Genomic DNA, 25965 nt, shown 5'->3' on the forward strand with positions numbered 1-25965 from the left:
ATATTGATAACGACTTTATATCTAAGCCTTCCATTTTGAGCCACAACAATCGAATATATGAACTGCCTAATTGATTAGCCTAATTGATTAGGTCCTTAATTTGACTCGTGGATTATTTCCATATTTGCATCATGTATTGTCCTATAAATGTAGAGCTGTAAGACCCCAATTTTGATCCTAAGATCCCTCATGTTATCTCATCATATGCATTAGCATTGGGATCACACTTTGGCATCCTCCTTACCCCTCATTCATTGGCTTTGCATTGGGAGGGGTCACCAATCGCTTTAGATTATATCATACTTTGTTTTTTCTTTATTTACTAACCAAAATACCAAAACAATGTCAATGTATAGTTTTTGCTTTTGTAGGTAGTGTACATGCTCACCTATGCTCTATCAAGCTCATATCTAGGGTTTGAGACCCTCAATGCAAGGATCTCAATCAATAATTGGTTTACATTGGCTCTAAGTATCATATATGGATCCCCATGATCTTAACATGTTATTTTGATCAAGAAATCATCAAGAGTTTGAAGTTTGTTTGCCTTGGAAACCCTAATTCACCTGGGTATCTTGTGTGACTTCTTCAACAAGTTTCCTCAATATTTGATCAAATATCTCAATGGATAGTAAAAATAACATCATATTATGCATATATGATCCCCAATTAGTCCCAAAAGTCAAGATAATGTCAAGCTAGCAAGTTGGTTCATGGTGGTTGACCAGAGAAAGTCAACTGGTCAAAACTGGGGTTCCCTAGACCCTATCTCCTACAATTTTTGTCATATGAAAATGATTCCAAGATAAAGGTTACTCTAAATGAAATTCCAAACAACTTTCATCATGATCCAAGCTTCCACCTCAAAATTCATCATGATCCAAGCTTAGAAATTTTTCAAATATGTTTGATTTCCCAAACTTCCACCTCAAAATTCATCATGATCCAAGCTTCAAATGAAAACATGTTCAACATGAAAGTTTTTCCCCTTGATGTCACCTTTCTAAAACATCCAAAATCATCCCATTTGGATTAAAATTGAGGGATTTGCGCATGGGTGTAAGTTAAAGCACCATTTGGATAATTTCAAGTTCCAATTTTCACAGACACTTGCATGAGCTTCTAACATGATTTCAGCATGAAGTACATTGAACTTTGGATCAGATGGCATCATCTCATGGGCCTAATGTATGCCCATGTATCCATGCAAGGGATAATTTGAAATTTTTCCTAATTTGGAAGTATGCAAATATCATTCACATTGGCTATAAATAAGACCCTTCATGATCAAAAATAGGATCCCTCTTGCACAAGCTTCGACCCCCTTCTTCCACAAACACCATTGAAAGGATAATCTTGAAGGTTTCTTGAGAAACCGAGTTTCAATTCTCCTTCTGTTTTAGGATTGAAACTCCAAGAGTCTAAGCTTTTTAACCATCCAAATCATCTTCTGCAAGCTTCTAGAGTCAAGCCAAGCCAAATTGGAAGCAAGATCAAGCTAATCTGAAGCTCCTTGAAAGTGAGATTTTAGAAACTTTTCTTCATCGATTCTCCCTCATTTCTCATCCATTTTGACTGATTGTTGGTTTATTGAAGTCCTACCAATGTAGGCAACAAGATTGAGTTGCTTTGAGGTCAAATTGTAGAAACTCAGATCATGATCCTCAAAATTCAAATCCTTGTATCTCTTCATATACTTGGAATTGGACAAAATTGAGGCCAGATTCGAGCTCCTGAGCATTTTTTCTTTACATCAATGTCTTGCTTTTTTATTTTGGTGATGGTTGATGGTGGACCAGTCCGGTGAGGTCCACCGAAGAAGAAAACTGGAGCTCTGGCTCCGGTGATGAGTTGTCTTGCATCTCAACCATATGATCCTTTTAAAATGTTTTAATCTCATGTGTTGCTTTTGAATACCAAGTCTATGTCGCATTGACTGCAGTGCACCATGGAACACGCGCTTTCATCCATCTGATCTGCCACCTCAATTAATGAGGGAGATCAGATGGTTCTCATTTTTTTGAATTTCTGAATATTTCTTTTAATTTCTTATTTTTATTTAATTCATATTAATTTCATTATTGATCCAAAAAATATGAGACTTTCACCAAATATTTTCAAATATTTTCCTCTTTCATTTTCAGAATCAAAATTATTTTTTGGATTAATATTGATATTTTTCATGATTTAATTATTTTTGTGCATATTTTTAATTATTTAAAAATACTTCTGACTTTTCAAAAATAATGAAATTTTTTCTCCAAGGTCTTTTGGCCTTGTTTGACCTATGATAAATCTCTTGGCCATTTATTTGGTGTTTTGAAGAGGTTTTAGGTTTTTTATTAATTATAATTTAATTTAAATGCATTTTAATTTGATTTTTAATTGTTTAATTGTGTAGAAATTATGTTAAGCCATTTTTATTGACTTGTGAAGTTTGACTATGTGTTTGGGCCTTGGTCAAGATTGATTTGACTTTTGTTGGATTAAAATCATTGGATTTAGGGGATTGATGAAATGTACATTTCATCTTCCAAAATGAGTGAATGGTTTTAATTTGATAAAATTCCTCTCATGACCAATTTGTTTGTCTCATTTCCCCTCCCTCTTCATCTTCAATCCCATTTTATCCCATCCCTCTTTTTACCAATGAAGTCTCAATATCCTAAGGTTAATTTGTTCATCAATAACTTTGTGTTAGATGAACCAATACAAGTAGGGATGAGATTAGGTCCATCCTTTGATCATTTTATTTTTCTGTGTGGTATGTTTTACGAGTATGGTCCATTATACCATATCTCTAACATGCATTAACACCAAAATTTCTATTGCCCGACCTCAGATAGTTGTGACTTCTACATAAGTCCAATTACGATTGCTTAACATAGTGTTAAATTTTGACCCAAAGGCAATCATTCTAGTAAGTGAGATTGTAAGTCTCCCCCCTTTCATGGTATTATGTGGAAACTTGGCATTTTTTCCTTCCTTTGGAAGATGTCTTGGTTCAAGGATCCATGCTTGTGAATAGAGGGTTGAGTGTTCTCCAAAGAATGACTTAAACAATTGAAAAGCAAAAATCCACTAACATCTAATCAACTAACATTTGACTAACCTTTTAATTACAAGACATTTACTTTATGCCATTTAAATTCAAGTCATTTACCATTTCATTTTCCATTTTAAATATCATTTAACTTGTTTATGTTTATGCCAATTTCCCTCTGCTCATTTGAGCCATATATTGTGTTTGTATATGCTTGTTTGTGTTTGTGGTCTTAGGACCTTAAAATACTTAATAAACAACAAGAAACCCTTAAAAATGTTTGTGTGGACTGTTGGATTTGATATGAGCTTTGGACTTAGAATTAGGCAACATTCCCTATGCAAAAGGACTTGGCTAATGCCAACATCTCTGAAACCAAGTCATTGAGAATTGAGATTTTATCTGACCCAAGTATTGGTATCCACTTGAGTTCATCTTCTACATGGTCTTGATGCAAATGTTACTTTGAACCCGTGTCTAATGCCTTATTTTGAGTCATTCAAGGAGTATGTCATATGATACATGGGAAGATTATAAAGAAGACTATGAAGTTTCTAGCTTGGATGTGACTATCTTTATTTGATGCCTTGCTCGTCATTGTGCTACTTGCTTATTGATATTGCTTGATTTAAAGTCCCAAGGAAAATTGGGTTTCTATATGACATTCTTGTCTATTGGAGTGCATCCCACTGGCCAGATCTTTTCAACTCTTAACTTTTAAATTTTTGCTTAGGATTAGTCTCTTCATCTCCTCCGATTTCTTAAATTTCAAATCTCCCCCCTTTTCAAAATCCTATTTGCTTGTGATTTCTAAACTTATACTTTATTGCAAATTAGAAACCTTGGCCTTATACCATTGCATTTTTACACTCTTTTCTTAAATCAAACTTGTAAATGAACTTAACCATATTGACTTAAAATTTCAAAAGACAAAAGAACTAACACTCATTCAAACTCTTTTGGGGCCTTTGTGCCTCTTTTAAGTTTAATTTTTTGATTTAAAGCAATTCACTCACTTTGAAATTGTTACCACGAACTACGAGGTTTTGGTCCCTCATTTTTATGTTGGTATGTAGGCACAAGTCTGAAGGTCTTGTCAAACACAAAAAATATAATCAATGAATTCTTTTCTCATCCCCACACTCTATTTTTTGCAAATATATTTTATACTAAAATACACACACACACACACACACACACACACACACACAAAAAGGGTTCCTTAGGAGTACACTTTGGGTGCTAACACCTTCCCTCTGTATAACCAACCCCATTACCTGTAATCTCTGGCATTTTATTAGTTTTGATTTGAAAACTTCTTACCTTTGGGTTTTGTTCGTACTTTTCCCTTTTCCTTTGGAAACAATAAAAGTGCGATGGCGACTCTGGTTTTATTGACGTTGAGTTTATCCATAGCTTAATGGTCATGAATTTACCGCTACAGAAATTAAATGGCGACTTTGCTAGGGAGTAGTCCTCAGTGGGTTTAACCTACTTTTTTATGTGTATATAATTGTATATTTGATGTTTGTATACTTGTTTGTATGATATAATCTGCTTGTTGTTCTTGGTGATCTCTGAGTGGTGAGATAAGTTCTAACTCGAACTTGAGTGCAATTAAGATAGGAAGATGGTATATTCATGTTCGACTTGTGTGGAGTAGTCCTTAACAAGTTGGCTTGAGACCCATTTACTTAGTGGAGACCCTTTTGGAGCTATTGATGTCACACAAGTTATTTGTGGTTAGGCATTGTTGGTTCTAAGTGTTGGCAGTAATTTTGGTAAAACAAAGAGTGTTCACAAGATGTTACATGTGATGTCTTAACATAAGATATCTTGTACCTGCTGGAGGTTTAAAATATAATTATGCAGGATTCTTTCAGGATGTCATACCCGATGTCATGAGATCTGATATAATGTACCTGCTGGATATTTAAAATGGAATTATGCAAGATTGTTCCAGGATGTCAGACCTGATGTCATGACATCTTTACACAGAACATTCAGTCTGAATGTTATGTGTTATGTGATTGCGCTTTTAATGGCAATTTATGTTTGATTGATGAGTTAATTGCAAACACTATCAATCAATGATTACAACGTGATTGAACTTATTTTCCAAAGAGATCTAACCAACTGTCATAAGAAGATTTGAATGAAAAATAGTTTTAGGGTTTTATGATGTCCAAGCCCAGCTGAATGCTTCTATAAAAAGGACATGGAAAACCTGATTTGATACACAAGAAATACAAAGCAAAATATTGAGAGAGAATAAGGGTTTTAGTCTTGTGTGGTCGTGTGACTTGTAAGCCATTCAATTCATCCATAGATGATTGAATTGGTCTGATTTTTGAGTTGTAATTTGTCACTCTAAGCTTTTAAGCATGAGTGTGTGTCTACTTGATTGAAGCTGCTAAGTAAGATCAAGTGTGTGTCTTTGAAGAGTGTCTTCTTTTTATTGTAATTCTTGTTTAATATCACTGGTGTGATTGAGGGGGAGTGAGTGGGATCTCATGTCTAAGAGTTCTTAGGTAGAAGTCATACGGGTAGAGATTAGGTGAAAAAGACTGCAACTTGTGTAGTTTACTGAGAGTCTTTCAACTGATTCTATTTAGTGGATTTCCTTCCTGGCTTGGTAGCCTCCAGACGTAGGTGAGTTGCACCGAACTGGGTTAACAATTGCTTGTTTCTCTTGCATTACTGTTCTTTATCTTTATCCTGTTTGTATTATTCAGATATTAGTGTCGTGACATTACCTTCGACATCTCATATCTGATACCAGAATTTCAATTGGTATCAGAGCAGGCATCCTGCTCTTGTTCTGGGTGAGATCTAGGGACGATACTTTCTGGTACTATGGAGAGAGATGGAGGATCTGTTCACAGGCCACCAATTTTGGATGGATCTAACTATGACTATTGGAAACCTCAAATGGTAGCTTCCTAAAATCTCTTGATAATAAGGCTTGGAAGGCTGTGTTAACAGGCTGGGAACATCCAGTAGTTACTAAGGAAGGAGAAGCCATAACTAATAAGAAGCCTGAAGAACAATGGTCCAAGGAGGAGGATGATCTAGCCCCTGAGAGTTCTAAAGCATTGAATGCTATATTCAATGGAGTAGACAAGAATATCTTCAGATTGGTAAACAACTGTGAGGTGGCTAAAGATGCTTGGGACATTCTCAAGACCACTCATGAAGGCACCTCTAGAGTAAAGATGTCTAGATTGCAGCTGCTCACTACCAAGTTTGAAAATTTAAGGATGAAAGAAGATGAAAATATTCATGAATTTCACATGAATATCCTTGAAATTGCTAATGCCTCAGGAGCTCTGGGATAGAAGATGTCAGATGAATGGTTAGTAAGGAAAACACTCAGGTCACTCCCTAAGAGATTTTCTATGAAGGTGACATCCACAGAAGAGTCTCAAGACATATCAAATAGGAGAGTTGATGAGCTAATTGGATCCCTCCAAACATTTGAGATGGGAATGTATGATGAATCTGAAAAGAAATCCAAAAGAATAGCCTTCATGTCAAACACTGAAGGGGAAGATGAGGAAGGTGGTCAAGATATTGATGAAGATCTGGAAAATGATGTAGCAATGCTGGGAAGACAGTTCAACAGACTTATGAAAAAGATGGATGTAAGATCTAAGGCCAATGTCAAGAACATCGCATCTGACATCAGTAAATCCAACAATATTGGAAGAAGAACAAGGTCAGATGAAAAGCCCAAAGAAGGAAAAGGAGTTCAGTGCCATGAATGTGATGGTTATGGTCACAGTAGAACTGAATGTGGGACCTACCTCAAGAAACAGAAGAGGAGTCTTGCTGCCACTTGGTCTGATGAAGTGAAACAAAAGAGGCTGCAAATCTTGTGACTGCCTTGACTGGAAGATGGGGTTCTGATGAAGATTCAAGTGATGATGAAGTAAACTTTGAAGAGATGGCCACTACCTACAGAGAGTTGTGTCACAGAAGTGCAGAAGTGTACAGACAAGTTGAAAGCTAGAAGAAAGTGATAGCTCAGTTGGAGAATGAGAAGGAAGAACATGTGGAAACCATCTCCAAGTTAAATACTGAAGTTGTACTCTTGAATTCTAAACTGGATGAGATGACCAAGTTGTCGCATCCGCGAAAAACAACCGGCGGGCTAAAACAAAACAAACAGAGCCGCCACCGTGCGTTATTTATCCCAAAGAGGGAAAGGAAACGCTCGAAGTAAACCTGGAAAAGACATGGTCTCGCGACCAAAGAGAGATGGGATCGGGAGTCGGTTATGCGAAGGGAAGGTATTAGCACCCCTACGCATCCGTCGTACTCGACGGGATCCACGCTCAAAAGAAAAGAAGAAAGGTTGCTAAACACTGCTCAAAAGAATGCACACACACACTGGAATAAAACACAGATAGAAAAAAGGGGGAACGGGCTCGCTAGGATATCGCATCATATGCCTACGTATCTCATCTGGAATGAGAATCAAAGCTACCGTAGTTCGGCTCATGCACGCTGAAACAAAAACACACAGGAAATCGGCTGCCAATCGCTGGACTTACTTCAGACTCCACACAAACAGGCAAACATGGAAACCGAATGCCAATCGCTGGACTTACATCAGACTCCGAACCAACAAACACACACTGGAAACCAACTGCCAATCGCTGGACTTACGTCAGACTCCAACAAACAAACACACTCAGGAAACCGACTGCCAATCGCTGGACTTACGTCAGACTCCACACAAACAAGAGGTTAACCGGACGCTGAGTCGTCAAAAAGCAACAAAAAAGTTGAACAAACAAGCTAACAGGGAGTCTGGTACTCGAGCCTGCTAACTGTCAAGCAAACACACACAAAAAGAAAAAAGGGCGAACACACAGACTAGAAGGGAGTCGGGAACTCGGACCTAATAACTGTCAAGCAAAACACACGCAAAAAGGAAAAGGGTGCCCGGAGAGACCTCGCACGATCTCCTGCCTACGTACCTCATCTGGTATGAGGATCAGGGCAACGTAGTTCCCCTTAATAGGGGAGAAACTTTCTCCTAACCAGAGACTGGGAAATGACAAACTAAAAGGGAGACTGACTCGAGCCTAATAGTTATCATGCAATCCACAGTGGTCCTAGGTTGAGGTTTCTATCTAACTTGCTCAGGCAGCAAGCTATCCTAAACAGCACAGTCAAACAACACAAGCACAAAAAGCAAGCACACACACTATATGCACACAAATGGGCTCATACAAGGTTAGGCTGTGAAACACAAGCCAACTGGAATCGGGTGTAGTTAGCTCTTAACCCTAACATTGAGAGTTAGGGTGAAGCAGATGAAATGGGAAGTGAGGGTAAGACCTCACAGCTCTTATCCCTGGCCTGGGAGAGCTTCAGACAAATGAAAGTGGGAGTTCAGAAAGTTGGAACTCTTCTCCACATATGACTGACTCAACAAAGATCTTGGGTTAATATCCACAATGCATCAACACATGGTGTGAGCAAAGTGGATGACACACTGAATAGCAGGAGATGGACTACACATCTCTTTTATCTGCCAATTGCCTTATCAAAGGACTTTTCCTGCTTGGCACAAAAATAAACATTCACAAGCATTGCCTCTTAAGGAGGGCTTCAGACAGGTGCCTGCCCAAGTAACAGGACAGGTCTTCCAGACTACATGAAGTCAGAGAGTTATACCTCAATGGTTAAGCAACCAAGCAAAGCAAAGTTCAAATTAAACTTAAGCAACTTATGTACCTGTTGAAACATCACACAAATCAGTTCAACTGTACAGACAAACAGACAATCATGAATATCAAACAGTCAAACCCAATGAGCAAAGGCACAAGCCAACAAGTCAAACTCAAATGAGTTAACAACCCTACAAAACACACAAGGTTAGTAGTCAAAAGTAAACATCAAAGACTCAAGTGATAGAGCATCAACAATTATGGAACTTGAATGCTCCACCTGAAATCAAAGCTCAAACATAAGCAACTAACCACTAGGTCAAAGCCTAGGGTCAAAGATGGAGAAAAAATCTAAAACAGAATATGAAATTTAACATGAATCAACTCCAATCCATCAAGAACACAATCCAAAAGGTCTCATATCAATATCAACCACCAATTTCATTTCATGAACCAAACATGGCAAGGTATGCAAGTTGTAAGCACATTGTGACATCAGAATGAACAAATGCACATTAATTCAAAAATGATTCAAATAATCTTGTAAAAATTCATGCGTAAACAGAACATACAACATGACCATCACACAAAAAATTAGGGCAATTGGGCAACATTAGGCATGGTAATCAAATTGCATAAGTCAAGGCAAGCACAAACAAGCACATGTGTGACACCAAATGTCACACCAACTTAGCATAGGCCTAAAATAGAAATGGTAATTGGTAAAAACCTCAAACCAAATCCAAAACACTATTAAACATGTCTAGAAATAGTGTGCAAAATTTCACATTCATTGGATAATCCACAAGTATTTGACAATCAAATGAAATTCAAGACAATGTAGAAGCTCCAATGTGACCAACCAGAAAGAAAAATCCCAATCAAATCAGAAATCAATCCAAAAATTCCAAGAAAATTCATGAGCAATCATAACACTCATATCAAGCATCATACAAAGAATCAGGACATTTGGAATTCATTTGGCATGGCAAATTAATCAATCAAGTTGAACATCACAAGGTGTGACACAAATTGTCACACCTAACTTAGAAAAACCATAAATCCGCAATGGCAATTGATAAAAATGCAAACCCAACACCAAAATTTCAAGCAAGATGTCTAGTTTCTACATGTAAAATTTCATGAGCATTGGATTAAAGTTGAGCATTTCACAAATGAAGAAGCAAGGCAAGGTCAAAACATGATACATGTACAAGAACCCTAGGGCAAAACAAAATCCAGCCAAGCACAATTTAGGGAAAAATGTCCATAAAATACTAGACACAAAATGTGACCTAATGCAAAAATCCTCATATTTTTTGGATCATCATTTAATTATTTATGAATTTTAGAAGTTAAAGAAAAAATAAACAATCATGAAGCAAAGGCATATGAACATGGATGGAGGGAAAAGAAATAAGGTGAAATGCATTTGAAGAAACGCACCAGCCAGGAATCGATCCCTGACTGGATTTGAAATGAAATTGGCGCGCGCTGCATGGGCTTCCCATGCAGCCAATCAAAATCCAGCCCTAGCGAAACCTACTGCAACGCTATTCCGTGGCATTTGGTGGATCAAAAACCGTGGTCTAAAACCTGGAATCATCTTCTTCAAAATTCACGCGCATGAACAGTAACCTTCATCATCACTCAAGAACATTTGTTCCAGTTTTTAAAATTGAGCACATGTACATGAAGATCTTTCATCATAGATCAAGAATCAATTATTGGCTAAGCATATAACATCATAAACAATTGGAATCGAGCAATTCAAGTTTCATACACAAAACTTCAAATCACCATAACTTGTTCAATAATGCATGGATTTTAGTGGTTCAAAGCTCAGAATCATCAGCGCAAAGAGATCTACAAATATATCCTAACAATTTTAAGAATTAGAGAGATCTAATTTGTGACCTCTTGATGAGCAGCTTTGTGAAATCGCGTGTTCCTGGCCTTGCAATGTTTCAAGTGTCTTCTAAGCAGCTTGTACAAGTGATTGGATGAAAGGTTGAGGCTCAATTGTTCTTGATTCAACCAGAATTGGATTTCACCATTAATGAACTCAAGCTTTGAATGTGCTTCAAGCATGCACGAATTCTCTTGGATCTAGCTTCAATCTTGCTCCATGACCCTATCAAATGATGAATTGATCCAAAGAAATGCAAGTTGTTTGAAGAAAATTGAAGAAATGGTGAGAGAGAATTTTTGGAGTTTTTTGTGATTCTAGATCTAAGATTGGGAATTGTGATGAATTCTGTTATGATTTGCTATTTATATGCTATGCTAAACATGCTTAATTAACCTAAACCAAATGCTAATGAAAATGGATTAAGTTTGGAGGTGTTTTGCAAAATTGAGTTTTTCACCCTTATGCATGAAAATGCATGGCGAACAGTACGAATTTCCACTTAATTTCACTCAAAATGATGCTTTGGAGCCAATGGTGATGGTCACATGTGCAAATGATGTACAAAATTTAAATTCCAATTTTCCCTCCAAAAATCAAGTGAATTTCCAAATATTTATGTGAATGTAATTCATGTCATGTAATTCCAAATTTGGAAACTAGAGGTTAAAACAAGAACAATGCAAAAAGAGCCACTTGATTTGGAGTTTTGATGAAGAAGTTATGCCCATTTGAAGTTCAATGTTCACTTGGCCAAGTTTGATCCATATCTCCTTAACCACACATGAGAAATTTATGATCTTCGACTTTTTGGAAATGGGAGAGAAAGATCTACAACTTTCATGTTCAACAAAATTTCATTTGAAGCTTTCTTGATGATGTAATATTGAGTTGAAAACCTTTCCATTTTTGGCAATTTTGAATTAGAGGTCACTTTCTATTTTTGGAAGGTTTTGACTGGACCTCAAATTCTTCACAGTTGATGTTTGAAATGTCAAATGAGACTTGTTTGAACATGACTGAAGTATTTCTAATCACTTCCCACCTCCAAATCCAACAGTTGACCTTGCAGTTGACTTTTGCAGTTGATAGATGACTTGGTCATGCACAGATGAATTTGAGCCTCAACCTCCTGATGAAATGGCTCCAACATGAAACCCTAGCTTATACAAGCTTAATAAAATCATATGATGATCCCCATCTCATAAAAGACCTCATCTCCTTGAAAAACCCTGATTGGCATAATGCAACTGATTAGGGTTGACTAGAGGTCAAAACCCTAATCCCAAGGAATCTGGTCAGGCACAATGAACCATGATGATGGTGATGTACCACTTCAACCAAGATAATAATCAATCTCCTTGAGGAACCAAGAAACCCTAATAGAAGCACAAACCCTCAGATGGCTAGTGATCAATTCAATGAGACCCTCAGGCTTGCATCTCTTAACCTTTCTATCTTCTGAGAAAGACTTAGGAGGATGACTTGCTTATGGTTTACACATGATATGCAAAGATGTAATGCCTAATGTCCTAAAAGATGAAATGCAATATACTAAGCTAGTCCCAAGAGAGGAGGGCAAATTTTGAGGTGTTACAGCTGCCCCTATTCAATCCACTATGAACCTTTCGATATGAACAACCTCGACTTTCAGATGATCAGGGTGAAGAGTGATTGAATACCAAGAACAGACAAACAATTTGCACTCTGATGGGAAATAATTAACAATGCCTGTCAGAATTGGCAAAGAAGCAATCTCAAAAGAAGAATCCGTCTGGTACGGAGAAAGTCGGCCTGAATACCGAACAGAAATTTGACCTGTATACCAAAATAAATGGTAACACAGGAATAACCATGGCCTGAACACCGTATCCGCTGGGGATTATATCATTTCTTTTACTTTTTCTTGAATCCCGGAACTTTCTGATTGATAATCTTCTTTTTCTTTTTTGCTTTTCTTGAACCCCGAACAAATATTTTCTCGCGCATGATCCCTGATCACCGCAGTTGAACCCCAACATCTTCATAGTAGTCTTATTTGCCAAACAATGAACCCCGCTCTCCAATTGAACCCCAGTCGCCTGACGATAACTTGTGATCGCCATGGTGAACCCCGTTCTCCAGAAAACACCCTGTGTCTCCCTTTCTCCATTTGGACCCCAGTCGCCTGACGATAACTCGTAATCGCCATTGTGAACCCCGTTCTCCAGAAAACACCCTGTGTCTCCCTTTCTCCATTTGGACCCCAGTCGCCTGACGATAACTCGTGATCACCATTGTGAACCCCGTTCTCCAGAAAACACCCCGTGTCTCCCTTTCTCCATTTGGACCCCACTCTCCAGAAAATGCCCAGCATCTCCTTCTCTCCATTTGAACCCCGTTCTCCGCTTTCTTGTGATAATTCCGCTGGCAACGTCGGAAATAACACCAAAACACCACTCCGATGGCGACATATCAGAGGGTACACCTTCACGAAAGGAAGGTAACATGTGCATCTCTTCCTCAGAAGACACCCATAACGACCTCTGTCAGCCTCAGCCAAGGTCTTAGGTGACACATGATCAGAAGATAATCCTGAGGACCTCATCCCGGATATAATCTTCAACTCCAATTTCCGTTTGAACCCCGTTCTCCAGAAAATGCCGCAACACTTCCTTTTCTCCATTGAAATGTATTTTCGCGCTGATCGCGTAACGTTCTTTGATTTTATTTCCATCTCCGCCCGACGGAAAAGTTTCCACCAATATCGCACTACTGGGGAACATTGTTGCTCCAACGTCATGATGCTGAACTCCTCAAAGTAACATCTTCCAACCTCCATCTCTCACGACAGAAATTTCCTCCAGTATCGCACTACTGGGGAACACGAGTGACCCAACACCACGATGCTAAACTCCTCGGAGTAACATCTTCACCATCCGGCGAAACCAAATCTCAAGCGGTAACCACGGCTCGAGTAACTGATGCTTGCAATGCTGATGCTGATTTTCCAACTAGCGAAACCACTTCTCAAACGGTAACCACGGCTTGAGTAGCATCTTCACCCACTGGCGAAGCCAAATCTCAAACGGTAACCACGGCCTGAGACTAGCTGATACTTGCAATGATGATGCATGGTTTTTTTTAGCGCAATGCTCTATAATCATGGAAATGCTACGTAATTAATTATGCAATATGCTATGATCTCCTAAATGATGCATGCATAAAAAGTATCCCCCTCGAGGGACTCTCCTGGGGAGCTTGAGGCACTCTGCTGAGGAACCCACTAACACTCCAATCTTCACCCTGCTGGGGAATAACGCTGCTGGTGGGAAATAAACCACCCTCATCGGGGATGACCTCCACTGAACCCGATCAACTTGGGGACTTCGCTGGGGAAGAAACCACCCACGCACTCTGTGGGGAAAACAACAACCCTCGACTTGCTGGGGAATTAACAAGCTCCGCCATGCTAGGGGAAACCACTACCCACAGACACCTCCGCTGGGAAATAGCAACCTTCAGGCCTGGCTGCCGAGGAAACACCAATCTAAAACCTGCTGGGGAGATAACCACCCCAACCCTGCTAGGGAAGACTCAGACCTTGAATCTGCTGAAGAGGTAACAATCCCCAACCTGCTTGGGGAAACAAGGAAGTTCTGGCACTGAACACCTGTCGACTCGTCGAACCATGGCATTCATCATCCAAATCCAATGTCAGCTTTCCAATTTTGAGAACTCCCAGACTCGTCTGGACTTTTCTGATTCATCACCTTGTATTCTCGACTTCTCCGTACTCTACGGAGATCGAACTCCTTAGATGGGTACCAACTTTCTAATCTTCAGACTTTGAAGAGTCTTCTTGATTAATTCTCAAGGATCGTCGTACGTCTTTCGCCATCTTTCCATCATTCTTCCATCTCTTATCCCTGAATGGACTCCATGGGGATCTTTTGTCAAAAGCTTCACATCACAACCTGCAAGTGAGTGAAAATATCTAAGAGCACCTGCAAAAGAGATCGTTAGATAAAATCGTGCCCCAAGCGTGTCGAGATTCAACACTTGGGTCACTCAACCTTCCGAATAAGATTTCAAATTTTCAATCTTATAAACATGCATTGGAAGGGACCTGTATGTCTTAAAATGCAAAGATTCTTTATCAAAATAAACAGATGTTTTTGCAATCAAAGCGATAATGAAAACAAAAACAAAATTATTTGACTGAATATGCATTTTATTGATTAAAAAAAGTGTGGCTCAAACTGAGCAATACAAAGGAAGCAATTCCTGAAAAGAGGTAATTGCACACAAAAGGAAAAATCTATCCTAATGGCAATGTGAAACGGTGATCTCATCGAGTTCCAACTCGGTTACACCCCATATGTCCTCAGACTCTCCGTGCTTTCTGCCTTCTGAACAAGACGCTTCCGACTGATCCCTACCGGGGATTATCCATGTGCCTTAAAGTAAACGATCATGCCAGACGCAGTTGTTCGTTTCAATCCCTCTTTTTCCTGGACCGCCCTTTCGGGTTTTCAGTCCACCGGGATACCCTTTTTTTCCCAAGCCGCCTTTTCAGGTTTTCGACTCGCCGGGTGTACAATTTTTTTTCTTTTTTATCCCTAATTTTTGCCCGAACCTTTTTCTCTTTTCTCTTTGGTTCGCCGGGATGCCCATTTTTGCCTGGACTATTTTATTCTTTTCGTCCAGCGGGTCTTTTTATACGAAGTATTTTTTAACTGCGTCCGCATTCACAGGGGATGGAAAATCTTCTCCATCCATGGTCGTTAACAACCAGGCTCCGCCAGAGAAAACCTTCTTGACCATGAATGGACCTTCATAATTAGGTGTCCATTTACCCCTTCGATCGTTTTGAGGAGGAAGGATCCTTTTCAGCACCATATCACCTACGTGATACACACGAGGTCGCACCTTTCGGTCAAAGGCACGCTTTGTTCGCTGCTGGCACAACTGCCCCAGGACGAATGGTTACCAGCCCTTTTTCCTCAATCAGGCTCAACGCGTCCTACCGAGTCCTTATCCACTCAGCCTCTTTCAATTTGATGTCCATCAGGACTCTCAAAGAGGGATTTTGAACCTCAACCGGTAATACGGCTTCCATCCCATATACCAACGAGAAAGGCGTTGCCCCAGTAGGCGCACCGAGGTTCGATACCCAGGATACAAGCTTCGTACTCAGCCACCCTTGCTGGTGCATTCAAATGTTATCCGGGCAACAAAAGGAATGTGGGTCCTTTCGGCTTAACCCAAAACAGCTTCATTCATACCATTCACGTCAATGGCCCCCATCAGACATCAGAATCCGTTCGGATTCAGGGTCAGGCCCCTCCTCCGGGATCGGTTCCTCACAATCTTTCGATTTGAGCACCTCGAGATGTCCTCATCAGGGAACTCAAACTTCCTCGGTTGATAATCCTCTATGGGTTACTGGGCGAGGTAATCGGATAATACACTCCCCTAGATTGCTTTCTGAGAGGTATACTGAATATCGTATTCAATCAAAATCATTTGCCCTCTCGCAACCCGTCCGGTCACTACTGGCTTTTCAAACATGTACTTGATCAGATCCATCTTGGAAATCCACAAAGTGGTATGAACCAACATATACTGTCTTAGTCGGCGAGCAGCCTATGCCAAAGTACAACAAGTTTTCTCGAGTAGTGAATATTTTGTTTCACAGTCGGTAAACTTTTTGCTAAGGTAAATTGCATGCTCTTTTCGACAAGACTCGTCATGCTGACACAATACGCACCTCATAGACCCCTCGAGGGCTGTCAATTACAGGGTTTACGGTCTCTCTCCACAGGGAGGCATCGGAATCGGAGGTTCCTGCAACTTATTCTTTTATTTCTCAATGCCCCTTGGCAATCATTATTTCACCTGACCGTTTGATCTCTCTTTTTTTTTTCTCAGCTTGAATATGGGTTCACACGTGGCTGTTAGGTGAGATATGAACCGTGAAATGCAGTTCAATCTACCTGGGAAACCACGAACCTCTTTCTTTGTTCTCGGTTCAGGCATTTCTTGTATTACTTTTTTTTCGTCTTTTTTTTTTTTTTTTTTTTTTTTAGCAGGATCAACCTCGATTCCTCTTTCACTTACAATGAACCCCAGCAGCTTACCGAACCGCACTCTGATAGTGCACTTATTCGGATTCAACCTTAGTTTGAATTGTCTCAACTGGTCCACTCAGCTTGGCCAGATCTACCAGATACCCCTCTTCTGTTTGGGACTTTGCTATCATGTCATCAACATAGCATTCAATTTCATGATGAATCATATCATGAAACAAAGTCACCATGACTCTCTGACACATGGCACGGGCGTTCTGCTTCACTAGAGGACAATCTTCTCTCCATGGTAGCTTGTGCACAACGACATCGGTATCCGACCCTGGCATATCCTGATACGACCAGGCGAAGATATCAACATGCTCTCTCAACAGGGCTACCATTCTGCTCTCGACTTGCCTCTGAAGCGGCCCCAATTTTCACTTCCTTTCTGACCCCGGCGGTGCCTGGAATAACAATCTGGCATCGCTCCTCGTGCGGTTAAATCACCTTCTCCTCTTATTTCAACAACCTGGCTAATCTTCCAGCAGATCACAATCTTCTTCGCCTTCTTCTTCGGCATGATAGATCGGATTGTCGAAGTCATACAGAGGTGTAACCGAATTGTTATTAATGAGATCCGGAGAATTATTTTTCGAAGTCGGAACGAGACAAATCAAAAAGGGGAAAAAATGAAAACAAACATTGCCATTTTTATTTGTTTTTCAAAACTGAAAAAATAAATGAAAAACAGAGAACACCGCTTTTAATGTGAAAAACATCCATTTATTAATGATGCAAAATGTTGCAAAATGAAACATATGAGGTGGCCCTTACAATGGACCATTACGTTTCGGGAAAAACGTATGGCTTTCATGCAAACAGAATTGAAAAACAGAAACATTACTCTTCAGGATGAGTGACAGTGATGATCTTTTTAGGCCTTCCAGTTCTGGACTTCCATCCCTGGTACGCACGGTTTTATCCAACCATCAAACTCGCAGTCACTGTCAATCTCTCCACCTACTGTACAGGCGTGACCTGGATCCAGCATTCTAGCACTGATGAACGGGAACGGTTGACGGCGTCTTCTATTTTGCCCAGACAAGTCTTGGTCTGGCTGATAGCCAACCCCGAACATATCTGCTTTTACCATAATGTCTATGATCTTTCCCCAACCTAGGACTTCCCCGTTCTTCACCACCTCCATGGTCTGCTTGTAAGAAGAAATGGACAGCTTTTTCTCTTTCTCAACACAAATGGCATTTTCTACCTTGACGGTCTCAACTGCCTGACATGGTGTTTCAAATATTTCACTGTCCATTTCTATCTGCTTGAACGACGACAAGTGGCCGACAAAGATGTCCTCCTTCCCCCAATCAACTTTCTCAAATCGGAGACTTCCTTCCTCCATCATTCTCTGAATCGTCTCCCTCAGCATTACACACCCATTTGTAGTGACGGTGCAGGCAGCACAATGATTATCACAACCAGGGAAAACTCCACTCTTCATCAGATGTCTCTTGACCACAGACATTGGAGTCCTCAATTGGTTCACATCCGTCACCTCCATTTTTCTCTTATCCTCTGACATCACATTCACCCCCAGAGGGCCATGCATCGGCATGGGGTTAGCATTAACATCCGACATCGGTGCAAAATTGATGGCTTTAGAATCCACCAAATCTTGAACGACATGCTTAAAAGCTTTACACCCCTCAATGTGATGTCCGGGTGCACCAGCATGGAACTCGCACCTGACATTCTCATCGTAACTTGCAAGCCTCTGCTCCGGTCTCACTGGAACCAATGTCCTTGGCTGCACCAACCCAAGATCCTTCAACCTTTTAAACAGAGAGGCATAAGTCACGGGCGGCTTATTAAAATGACGATCTGTCGTCCTTCTTCTCACTTGGCACCCAGCTTTCTGTGTCCTCTGTTGAGGTGACTGCCGTTGCTGTAGTACAGATGAATTACTAACAGGAATCGTTACTGTAGCAGCATACGGATGATAACGATCTTTACCCCTTTTGGCATGCACATCCCTTGATTCAACCTCCTTTTTGTGCTGACTATTGCCAGAGGACTTCTCTACTCCAGACGACAGAACACCTCCCCGGATTTCCCCCACTCTCAGCCACTGTTCAATCCTCTCCACCTTCTCGGCGATTGCTTTCTGCCCCAAAGCGAGCCCTCGCACAACATTGAACAACTCCCTTACCATCTCTTTCAATTCGAGAAGGTCGGCGTTAGGTGGATTCATCATTCCTGTGCCAATCAAACATGTTAGAGACTGACGCCTGCAAAATAGAAGACAAGTTATTATGATTATGCATGAATGCAATGTCTATCCGTATGAGGAACACTCTGTGCTTCGGTCCCGGTTTCATCGAGACAGATAATAATTCAGCGGCAATATTTTGTCATCACATCTGGTTTCATCATACAGATCAGAGATATATGATTTAGCAAAGATATCACCCAACCATGTGTGTGTTGTGTGAGTGAATACAGGAAAGCAAATAAAGCTTGAAAATCAATCACTGAATGAAGACAACCATGGCGTATCAAAAGTGCACCATACGTGCAAGAGTCATACATCAAGTCAGATACGAGTCAAATACAATTCTCCAGAATACAAACAAGTGAATTCCGTCAACAAGCCTGACGATAATCCACACAAATGATAACAAGAGGCTACACTGAAGAAGGCCCCACAGAAGGCTCCGCATCATCTACCATCTTGGTAAACTTCACGGCAAACCTGAGCTCAGTGTTCTCCTGCTGCAATCTCCCTATCTCCTTCTGGTGAATCTTCATCTGTCTGAAGTAATGATCCCTCTCAGCAAGATAGTGATCTCTCTCAGCAATGACCTTCACGTTCTCTGTTTCCTTAATCTTCAGCTTTGCCTCCCACTCGGCGATAAGGACTCTGACTCTGTCTTCCCTCTGATCCCTCGCAAGGATTTGTCTCCTCTTCTCATCTTCAATGACCTTCGACGCTCTAGCCAACCTCTCTTTGGTGATGTCGTGCTCCCTTGTGGACGACTCTAAGGCTTGGCTGATCTTGCGATAATAAGCGGTGTCTATCTCAAAGCGCTTCACTTCCATGGCATGTCTCTTACCCTGATCTTCCATTCTCCCTCTGATCTCCTGATTAGCCATCTGAATCCTAGCAACACTCATCTCCAATTCAGTCTTCTCTGCTTGCAGCTGATCTCTGGCTTTCTTCATCTCAAGGAACTCTTCCATGCTGACAGAAGAACGTGGGCCCTCGATCATAGGACACCAAGGATCACCTCCAGGTAAATGTGTGAGCTCAATCCTCTTCCTAAGCCAATCATCAAATGGAGGAAAAGACATGCTGTTAACCTTGCCAAAAGGAACCTTGCCCTTCCTCTGAATATTTCGCCATGCCCCAGACACTTGCCTCAACTGTAACAAATTACCCTCAGCTGGGAAGTAGAAAGACTCCTGAATCTCACACTCGAGAGGAGGAACCTCCATAGCAAACCCCATTTGTCTCCTAAGAAGCGTCGGGTTGTAATTAATGCAACCCTGAACTCCTATAAGAGGCACATTGGGAAGACCCCCACAACTGTAGATGAAATCTCGTCCGGCCATACCATTGTGAGTCCAAGCTATGTCCTTGGCTCGCAAACCCATCAGCTTGGTCGCCCAATTAACCGTGTAGTCCTGAAGAGCAAAAGAAAAGGCACCTCTAGAAGGCAAATACCCCATGAACCACTTGTATAGCAGCTGAGCACAACATCTGATCAATCCCCCTCGCCCCTTCTCGTTCCGATTATGGATCGAGTAATAAACATCCCCAACCAAGGTAGGAATGGGATTCCTCTACACAAACACCCGGATGGCATTAATGTCCACAAAGTTCTTCTGGTTAGGAAACATGATGATTCTATAAATGCTCATAGCAATCAAAGCACAGACGGTCCTCCAATTACCCACAACAGCATGCTCCTTGGCTTTAGCCTCCAAGAAACTCAGATGAAAACCAGGCAACTTTCCCTTCTCCTTCAAACCCCCCTTAATCATATATGGGCTCAAATAAAGAGCACGAGAAATCTCAGCAACATCAGGCTTCCCCTTAGTGGCAAAGAAAGGAATCTGATCTCGGATCTGAATACCCAGGATGCTAGCATAGTCCTCCATCAGGGGCCCCAATAAGTAATCCGGGAAAACGAAACACCTCAATCCCGGGTCATAAAACTGGAGAAGAGTATGGATGGCGCTCCTATCACTGTCTGTGAGCCTGAAAACCAACTTCAGAATACCACCGTACGCCTCACGGAACATCCCCACATGGTCCGGTGTAATCAATGCTATCATATCCCTCAACACATCAATCTCTGGATTGAAGAAACTGTAGACGACGTCGTCTTTCAAGCCGGGCCTCATGTCTGGAACAAAGAAGTCTCTCAACCGGGATCTCGATCAAGAATGTCCCCTACATATGGATAAACATGTGTTAGATGCAGATAAATGCAAAATGTGAATGATGCTGATGTATGAATGCAATGCACTGTGCCATCCTCCAAGTCATCTGAACATCCACTGCACTGAGTTACAGTCTCTGAACTGATCACCACCATCTGAAAGAATATGTAACCATAAATCCCACTCAGGGTTCCGAAATAAACGGAACTGAAAGATACATCACCATCATCACCAGAGATTCTCTGAACAGATAACCACAACAATCTCTGAATCAGCCCAGGGAATCCTGAAATAAACAGATCCCCACCGATAAATACCACGGACAGAACTCCGGCGTCTCGGAAATAAATCCATAAATCCGACTTATAAATAGGAATCTGATCAATAGTTGAACCATTAGTCACCATCAAAGTCACCATCAGAACATGCATCTGTAAGAATCAACCCTCCCCTCACAGGTGAATTCTAATCAGGTCATCCTAAGGCGGATAATGGTCTCGACAATCGGGCAAAGATACTCAACGGGTTTGCCCTTTCGGGTGTGCCGTTGCAGCTCTCTTAAGATCGTCTAAACCAAAGATTCGGGAAAGATCGGTCACCGAAGTCAACAGCCCTAAAGAGATAACCCAACCAAAGTGGAATACCCCACAAAAGAAGAGCTCACTCAGAAGAACCTCGTCCGGCTTGTGGTATGTCACGTCGCAACAACATGCTGATAAAGCAAGTGAGGAAACGTGAGACCACGCTAATCCTAGGTGTATACTCGGGCCTGGGTTTTAGCCCCACTCAGAACACCCACCCCAAATCAGAGAAACCACCTGTACAGAAGACAGCACAATGATAGTATGATGCATGCAAACATTTATGCAAATATATACAACATAATAATCATAAATGCAATAAATAGAGCAACACAAGCAACCTAAACTATCCTAGAGAGCGCTAGGAGAGACTCGCTTAGGGAAGATGGACCAGCAGATAGGTCAACTTCTTAGTCCCCAGCAGAGTCGCCAGCTGTCGCATCCGCGAAAAACAACCGGCGAGCTAAAACAAAACAAACAGAGCCGCCACCGTGCGTTATTTATCCCAAAGAGGGAAAGGAAACGCTCGAAGTAAACCTGGAAAAGACATGGTCTCGCGACCAAAGAGAGATGGGATCGGGAGTCGGTTATGCGAAGGGAAGGTATTAGCACCCCTACGCATCCGTCGTACTCGACGGGATCCACGCTCAAAAGAAAAGAAGAAAGGTTGCTAAACACTGCTCAAAAGAATGCACACACACACTGGAATAAAACACAGATGGAAAAAAGGGGGAACGGGCTCGCTAGGATATCGCATCCTATGCCTACGTATCTCATCTGGAATGAGAATCAGAGCTACCGTAGTTCGGCTCACGCACGCCGAAACAAAAACACACAGGAAACCGGCTGCCAATCGCTGGACTTACGTCAGACTCCACACAAACAGGCAAACATGGAAACCGAATGCCAATCGATGGACTTACATCAGACTCCGAACCAACAAACACGCACTAGAAACCAACTGCCAATCGCTGGACTTACGTCATACTCCAACAAACAAACACACTCAGGAAACCGACTGCCAATCGCTGGACTTACGTCAGACTCCACACAAACAAGAGGTTAACCGGACGCTGAGTCGTCAAAAAGCAACAAAAAAGTTGAACAAACAAGCTAACAGGGAGTCTGGTACTCGAGCCTGCTAACTGTCAAGCAAACACACACAAAAAGAAAAAAGGGCGAACACACAGACTAGAAGGGAGTCGGGAACTCGGACCTAATAGCTGTCAAGCAAAACACACGCAAAAAGGAAAAGGGTGCCCGGAGAGACCTCGCACGATCTCCTGCCTACGTACCTCATCTGGTATGAGGATCAGGGCAACGTAGTTCCCCTTAACAGGGGAGAAACTTTCTCCTAACCAGAGACTGGGAAATGACAAACTAAAAGGGAGACTGACTCGAGCCTAATAGTTATCATGCAATCCACAGTGGTCCTAGGTTGAGGTTTCTATCTAACTTGCTCAGGCAGCAAGCTATCCTAAACAGCACAGTCAAACAACACAAGCACAAAAAGCAAGCACACACACTATATGCACACAAATGGGCTCATACAAGGTTAGGCTGTGAAACACAAGCCAACTGGAATCGGGTGTAGTTAGCTCTTAACCCTAACATTGAGAGTTAAGGTGAAGCAGATGAAATGGGAAGTGAGGGTAAGACCTCACAGCTCTTATCCCTGGCCTGGGAGAGCTTCAGACAAATGAAAGTGGGAGTTCAGAAAGTTGGAACTCTTCTCCACATATGACTGACTCAACAAAGATCTTGGGTTAATATCCACAATGCATCAACACATGGTGTGAGCAAAGTGGATGACACACTGAATAGCAGGAGATGTACTACACATCTCTTTTATCTGCCAATTGCCTTATCAAAGGACTTTTCCTGCTTGGCACAAAAATAAACATTCACAAGCATTGCCTCTTAAGGAGGTCTTCAGACAGGTGCCTGCCCAAGTAACAGGACAAGTCTTCCAGACTACATGAAGTCAGAGAGTTATACCTCAATGGTTAAGCAACCAAGCAAAGCAAAGTTCAAATTGAACTTAAGCAACTTATGTACCTGTTGAAACATCACACAAATCAGTTCAACTGTACAGACAAACAGACAATCATGAATATCAAACAGTCAAACCCAATGAGCAAAGGCACAAGCCAACAAGTCAAACTCAAATGAGTTAACAACCCTACAAAACACACAAGGTTAGTAGTCAAAAGTAAACATCAAAGGCTCAAGTGATAGAGCATCAACAATTATGGAACTTGAATGCTCCACCTGAAATCAAAGCTCAAACATAAGCAACTAACCACTAGGTCAAAGCCTAGGGTCAAAGATGGAGAAAAAATCCAAAACAGAATATGAAATTTAACATGTATCAACTCCAATCCATCAAGAACACAATCCAAAAGGTCTCATATCAATATCAACCACCAATTTCATTTCATGAACCAAACATGGCAAGGTATGCAAGTTGTAAGCACATTGTGATATCAGAATGAACAAATGCACATTAATTCAAAAATGATTCAAATAATCTTGTAAAAATTCATGAGTAAACAGAACATACAACATGACCATCACACAAAAAATTAGGGCAATGGGGCAACATTAGGCATGGTAATCAAATTGCATAAGTCAAGGCAAGCACAAACAAGCACATGTGTGACACCAAATGTCACACCAACTTAGCATAGGCCTAAAACAGAAATGGTAATTGGTAAAAACCTCAAACCAAAGCCAAAACACTATTCAACATGTCTAGAAATAGTGTGCAAAATTTCACATTCATTGGATAATCCACAAGTATTTCACAATCAAATGAAATTCAAGACAATGTAGAAGCTCCAATGTGACCAACCAGAAAGAAAAATCCCAATCAAATCAGAAATCAATCCAAAACTTCCAAGAAAATTCATGAGCAATCACAACACTCATATAAAGCATCATACAAAGAATCAGTACATTTGGAATTCATTTGGCATGGCAAATTCATCAATCAAGTTGAACATCACAAGGTGTGACACAAATTGTCACACCTAACTTAGAAAAATCATAAATCAGCAATGGCAATTGATAAACATGCAAACTCAACACCAAAATTTCAAGCAAGATGTCTAGTTTCTAAATATAAAATTTCATGAGCATTGGATTAAAATTGAGCATTTCACAAATGAAGAAGCAAGGCAAGGTCAAAACATGATACATGTACAAGAACCCTAGGGCAAAACAAAATCCAGCCAAGCACAATTTAGGGAAAAATGTCCATAAAATACTAGACACAAAATGTGACCTAATGCAAAAATCCTCATATTTTTTGGATCATCATTTAATTATTTATGAATTTTAGAAGTTAAAGAAAAAATAAAAAATCATGAAGCAAAGGCATATGAACATGGATGGAGGGAAAAGAAATAAGGTCAAATGCATTTGAAGAAACGCACCAGCCAGGAATCGATCCCTGACTGGATTTGAAATGAAATTGGCGCGCGCTGCATGGGCTTCCCATGCAGCCAATCAGAATCCAGCCCTAGCGAAACCTACTGCAACGCTATTCCGTGGCATTTGGTGGATCAAAAACCGTGGTCTAAAACCTGGAATCATCTTCTTCAAAATTCACGCGCATGAACAATAACCTTCATCATCACTCAAGAACATTTGTTCCAGTTTTTAAAATTAAGCACATGTACATGAAGATCTTTCATCATAGATCAAGAATCAACTATTGGCTAAGCATATAACATCATAAACAATTGGAATCGAGCAATTCAAGTTTCATACACAAAACTTCAAATCACCATAACTTGTTCAATAATGCATGGATTTTAGTGGTTCAAAGCTCAGAATCATCAGCGCAAAGAGATCTACAAATATATCCTAACAATTTTAAGAATTAGAGAGATCGAATTTGTGACCTCTTGATGAGCAGCTTTGTGAAATCGCGTGTTCCTGGCCTTGCAATGCTTCAAGTGTCTTCTAAGCAGCTTGTACAAGTGATTGGATGAAAGGTTGAGGCTCAATTGTTCTTGATTCAACCAGAATTGGATTTCACCATTAATGAACTCAAGCTTTGAATGTGCTTCAAGCATGCACGAATTCTCTTGGATCAAGCTTCAATCTTGCTCCATGACGCTATCAAATGATGAATTGATCCAAAGAAATGCAAGTTGTTTGAAGAAAATTGAAGAAATGGTGAGAGAGAATTTTTGGAGTTTTTTGTGATTCTAGATCTAAGATTGGGAATTATGAT

Source organism: Lathyrus oleraceus, chromosome 6 (assembly GCF_024323335.1).
Source record: "Lathyrus oleraceus cultivar Zhongwan6 chromosome 6, CAAS_Psat_ZW6_1.0, whole genome shotgun sequence".
Classification (NCBI taxonomy): Eukaryota; Viridiplantae; Streptophyta; class Magnoliopsida; order Fabales; family Fabaceae; genus Lathyrus; species Lathyrus oleraceus.